This window comes from Arachis hypogaea, chromosome 2 (assembly GCF_003086295.3).
Source record: "Arachis hypogaea cultivar Tifrunner chromosome 2, arahy.Tifrunner.gnm2.J5K5, whole genome shotgun sequence".
NCBI lineage: Eukaryota > Viridiplantae > Streptophyta > Magnoliopsida > Fabales > Fabaceae > Arachis > Arachis hypogaea.
This window is the reverse complement of record NC_092037.1, coordinates 23,876,740-23,882,739: the sequence shown is the minus strand read 5'-3', so window position 1 is coordinate 23,882,739 and position 6,000 is coordinate 23,876,740. Positions and strand designations below refer to the sequence as shown.

At 34.0% G+C, this 6,000-nt stretch overlaps 1 long non-coding RNA gene across 3 annotated transcripts; it reads right to left on the bottom strand.

Moving 5' to 3' along the window:
• Positions 1-322: 322 nt before the first annotated feature.
• On the bottom strand, positions 323-5,006 carry LOC112741704 (uncharacterized). 3 transcript variants are annotated; one of them, XR_011871915.1, is made up of 9 exons: positions 4,655-5,006; positions 4,518-4,563; positions 4,374-4,432; positions 3,613-3,730; positions 2,587-2,704; positions 1,974-2,066; positions 1,044-1,593; positions 716-799; positions 323-558 (listed from the first exon to the last, which is right to left on the bottom strand). It is a non-coding gene; the product is annotated as an uncharacterized lncRNA (long non-coding RNA). The 3 variants fall into 3 exon arrangements; XR_003171577.3 differs by lacking the exon at positions 2,587-2,704 and having other exon boundaries at positions 716-824; XR_003171574.3 differs by lacking the exon at positions 2,587-2,704.
• Positions 5,007-6,000: the final 994 nt, after the last annotated feature.

Sequence of the window (6,000 nt, the reverse complement as noted above, 5' to 3'; positions counted from 1 at the left end):
AACCGTCACTAATTTGTAACACTTGTAAAGGTGTTTTTTATACTATATTTCGCAACGTTTTGAAACTGTCGTTAAATTACTAAATCCTGTGACAGTTTTTCTTATATTTCATGACTATTTTAAACCGTCACAATATTTAGCAACGATTTGAAACCATCACTAAATTACTAGTTCTTATGACAATTTTTAGGCATATTTAGTGACTATTTAAACCGTCACAATATTTTTAGTGACAGTTTTTTTATTTACAACCATTACTAAGTTACTTATTCCTGTGATAGCTTTTTTTGGTATTTAATGACTATTTTAAACTGTTATAATCTCTCCAACATAAAAGATTTCTATTATCAAAAGTTTGAATTCTCCAAAAATGATATTGTATTTCAACAAATCCAAATTCAATCCCATAAGTTTTACAAAAATAATAACAATGTTGAGCTGCCTGTATCTCTGATGTAGTCCCACTTATTTCAACAGTCATCTCCCTTGGCACGCCCCTTGTCTCCTGAACCGTAACACTTGCTTCACTAGCACGACGAATGTAACTGATATTTGCACCTGATGCTCCAATAACAACATTTGCATATGATAGAGGAATTTGCATGTGTTGTTAACCAATGCAGCAGGAACAAAATTACATAAAATCAAGATACGATGCGTCATCAAATGAATATCACTCTCCACAAAAATTCTCAAGTTAGGCAAAAGAAGACACCTTAGTTGCGGCAGATTATTGTGGTTGTGCACTTGGTGGATGAATTCCAGCAGAAGGATCCCTACCATAAGTAGATAGTGGAGCCTGATGGATCACAGCAGTCTGATCACTAATGCAGCAGGGAAAGGGGGAAAAAGGGGGGGGGACTGAATGTAAATTGGGAGAATATATAAAATAAACTAAAAGACCACTTGATAAATAATTCTGATAAAGTCAAGTGTGCTGGTTTCCAAATATAAGCAAGGTATCCTAATATAATAGAAAATAGATGGAAACAAACCTAGCAAGGTATCCTAATATAATCGAAAATATATAGCTGGGAACAAACCTGATCCAAGAACACTTATAATGCAACCAGAGCCATCTTGAATGGATTTTATGGTGGAGCCCTGCATCCCAATCAGACTTCTTGCTTGAGTATCTGCAACTAGAAGGAAAATATTGTGGCCAGGTTCTTTTTCTGGCCAACTTTATTTATAGATCATTGTTAATAAATAGTAGTCTAAAGGAGTCAACTGGGTATCACCATTCATCTAACAACATTCGGGCACCAAGTAGCAAACAGATTTCAAATGAAATAAAATGCACAAGTATGAAAAAAATGTCATAGAAAATAAAAACTGGAGAGTCCTGTAGAATGTAAATGAAAGGATAGGGTATCAATGAAAAGACCAAAGACAAGGATATATTAAAAATTATGAGACTTTTTCTTCAAATGAGTAAACCAGTTACTGCATGTGAAGAAACCGCACACAAATTAGCCATCTGAACTACTGGCTTCTGGGGATTATTATCCAATATGCGCATGTTGGAAAGCTCACTCTCAAGGTTGAACCCTGTGGAAGTTATCATCGCTCCTTAAAACGGGCAATTATGTCCTGTAATAGGTCCAAAATGGGAATGGAAATAGTAAGACTGACATGTCAAATGAACAAGGTAAATAAACCAGAAATACATTCTTAAAATACAAATATGGTAGTTAGCTAAGGCATAAAAAAAACCACAATAGAAACTAGGACATTTTTGTTTCTTGCATCCATCAAATCAGGGGGATTGTGAATTGGAAATCAAATGATATATCTCTTAGACTCGACAAAAATGATCCGAGGCTTTAAATTAAGAAAATGTGAATATATGATCCTGTGGCTCCCACTGACAGTGACACCATCAAAGGGTTTAATCCTAACTTTTTACTAGAAGGAAGCACAAATATATTAAAGAAAAATTGAAAAAGGAAAAGGAGAATTTTTTAACTTACTTAGAGTGAAGCACTGCAGAGAAAGAACTGCTGCTTCAGCCGTAAAAGTTTTCTATCTTTCGTGGCATCACTGTGATATAAAACCGCACAGATCTACATATACATAATTGAATATAAGACTGTCCAATCCCAGTGGCAAAGGGGAGAAGATAATAAGGGGTTGTAAAGATAACTAAGTTAAAGATGATTTGTTCTAATATCTTGTAATGGCAAAGGCAAGCTTATCTCTATGTATTTCATTCTTCTAACTATAACAATATTGTTGCAAGTAAAAAGCTACCTGTAAAACTATGATTAATGACCCAGAGAAATAGCCACTCACAATTATTGTTAATCATTTATTCTTACTATGACAAATTTCTTTTAGAATAATTAATTAATACTTCTTAATATTAGAAGAAATATGTTCATGCTAGCAAGGTTCCACCCAACTAATTACAGGGATCAAGGTAAATATTAGATTTATAAAATTTCTTGACATGTTTTATGACTTCGTTATCATTTCTGATTTCTTTGATTTGTTGTTATCATTTTTATTTATTTTAAGAGTGCTTTCAAGGAAATACTTTCAGGGAGTGTGGCAAGACTCCAATTGACCAAGTTTTGAAGTTACCAGGTACATTAAAAGCTTCTTGCAACCAAAGTCTCCACAAACTATTTCTGGTTGTTAACACAAAAAAAGCATCTCAGCACTTGCATATGCTTATTGCTGTTTCGCTGCTTGGGTTCTTCTGTTTAAAGAAAGATTTTTTTTAAGCTAAGTCCAAAATCCAAAATATACTAATATTAATTAAGGTCAAAGTTTGAAGCTTTGGATAAAATTGAAAGAGGGAACATAGTTTTAGTTATATTAAATTTGAGTTCTGCACCAAGAACGTGGCATACAAGTAAGATTTTTTATGATTATAATATCTTGTTTGGAAGGAACAGCAATAAGCCAATAACTATCAGATCACATCTTCTAAAAATCAGTGAAGCGGTGAGAACTCAATTAAAGGCCCACACGTTATGTTCTTCCATTCATCATCAATATCATAATCAACAGCAATATAATAATATTTTATATTTAATTAATTATTATTATATATATCCCCCAAAATCAGAACTCATTATTATTATCATCATATTGCTAAAGCTTATTCTAAGAATAAAACATCTATAAGCTCCTCCATGATTTCGTCCCCTCTCTAATTTGTCATTTTATTATCTATCTATCCATATGGCTGCTACTTCTGCTATAGAAAACAGAACACTTGAGGGTATATATATAATCTTTCTATTTTAGCTGATAAATGAAGTAGTGAGATTACTAAAACAGGTCTAGATTCTTCGTCATGACCAACTACATAGGTCAGTCCATCAGCTAGTTCAGCTGAGAAATCATCAGCTATCAAATATTCTATTTTTCAAAAATTATTATTATTATTATTTCAATAAAACGGATAAAAAATTGAAAAGAAAATGACAAAGAGATTTGGTATTTTGGTATTTTTTTCTAGGGAGTAGGATGCGTGTTCTTTTTCTTTTTTCTTTGACGCATAATTCAAAACAAAAAAAGAAAAAAGTAAAGCAAGATTCAAAAACTAACAAAAAGACAAGTGGATGATTTCAAAAGTAACGGAAAATGCATATACGATACCAGTGACAATGGTGTCTCTCCATGAAAGGCATGCCCTGAGTTGCTTTGCTGCCTTTTTCACATTATCACCCTTGGCTTTCAAAAACCGTTTCACACAACCATAGTTGCAGAACTTCTCCTGCACACCATAATCATAAACTCAGTAATAATTCTATATCATATTGCAATTGTTCTAAACAGATCAAATTTTATTTATTTATTATAGTGGAAGGCACTAGGCTCAAAAGGAAAAGAAGACTAAACAGATTAAATTTTAATTAGATTTAATTTGATCATAATAAATGAAAGTATCAAGAACTTACAATGCCATTAAACAAGGCAGTGCCACTTATTTTAAAAATGAACACAAAGCAAGGAAGAATTTCAAAAATTAAATTTAAGTCGAAAATATTCAACTGCCCCTTTCTCTCAGGAATTTTCACTTCTTCTCAACCCCCTCTTTCCTCCTCCAGCTAAAAATGAAGACAACAAACATTAAAAACAAAAGAAAGAAAAAAAATAGATTCATCAATTCAACAATACATCTAAAAAAATTTTAGTTAACCAACGTTGATACAACTATTAGCACAACCCTAAGATCTCAGATTCATCAATTCAACAATACACAAGTGCATGTACATAATAGTTCATCCAATTTCTGCTACATCTAAAAATAGAATTTCAATCATGCACTCATCATCATCCATTCACATAATCAAACATCAATCATCACTTTCAAACACAGTTACCATCATGAATATCTAGCTATCCTAATCCCTTACCTTTTATTGTTGATCAAAAACACAGAATTTTGCTCTTGTTTCTCCCCTGAATCTGAACCCTAGCAATTACAAGAAACCAGAATTTCGGTCACATCCTCAAGGCCATTCGGCCAATTCAAACACTAGAAAGGGAAGAACACTCACTCTTCTTTGCTTGTGGTGGTGTCTGTGCTAACAAAATTCGAATAATCTGTACGAATAGAGCTAGGGAAAGGTTCATAAATTTTGAGAAATTTTGAATTGGAGGATAAAGGGAAGGAGATGAAGTTGCTCGACCTTACCTAGAAGAGAAGTTTGAAGAAATGGCTTGGTGGATAGGGTGCAGCTTCTTTTTTCTGAACAGAATAGATTAGGGTTCATACTCGTAAAAGAAGGGAAGAGAAAGACGATGAGGCGGACGGTGAACAGTGAATGGTGAACAGCGAACGGTGAACGGCGGACGGCGAACGGCGACAGCGAATGGCGAACGGTGAACAGCAAACACAAACTGCAGTGTGATGACGAAGGCTACGCTGCGGTGATGCTTTCTCATATCAACCGAGTACGAGCGTGAATAGGGTGGAAGAAATAGAAAGTAAATGAGAAAGTGAGAGATATAGACCCGTTATAGTGACTAGTGACCGTAAAAAATTTGATGCAAAAGTGTCACATTATTACTAAATAAAGACGCTTATTTTAAGTGTCGTAAAATAAGTGTAGCTATATGTTCAATTTGTTGTAGTGAGAATTGTTAGTTTAATTTATTAAATATAATGTATGAAATAGATATCATTTTGAATTTTAACTTTTTGATAATGTTAAGATTAATAATAAAATTAAAATCCTAATGAAAATTAATAGTTATATTTTTGTAGTTATTTTACTGTTATTTGTTAGATATTAGAACTAATTATTGCCATCATGTTAATAATTAAGTTAGTTTTATGTTAAAATATAATAAATTATTTTATTTTGGTGTATGTATGTGTAACAAAATTAGTTATAATGATAATTAAGTTAAATTAATTTATGAAGAATTTTATTAATTATTGTTTTTACCCTGACCCAATACTGGGTCCAGGTCCAAATAAACCAAAAGGCCCAATCTAAAGATTGGCCTCCCTGCGTACCCGATCTCTTCTCAAGAGGTCGGATTTAACACAGACTTCACTCCAAGGAAGTCGGGATCGAAGGTTAGCTGGCAGATAGCACTTATTCAAATAAGTAACTGCCCCTAAAATCTCTCAACTCACTTCTAGGAGCCATACCTCAACTACCCTAAAATAAAGGGATGGTTATCCACCATAAAAGGTGGCACTACTCCAACAGTGGTTATTGGATCATCACTATAAATATCCTGACACCCTTCAAGTATCTCTAAGTTTCAATATTTTTAAAACTTGCTTAGGCCCCTACTGACTTAAGCATCAGAGTGTCTTTGCGGGTACCACCCCCATTATTTCACATACACAACTCGGACAGCGGCTCCCAGACGTAAACCAAGTCAGAGACCACCCTCCTCTAGCGCTTGGGCCTCACAAATAAGCCCAACTACCATTCGGTTCTAGGTAAGCCCCGGAACATTGGCGTCGTTGCCGGGGACCTAGAGCTCAACCCTTGATAATGGCGGGTGATCAACAAGATGGTC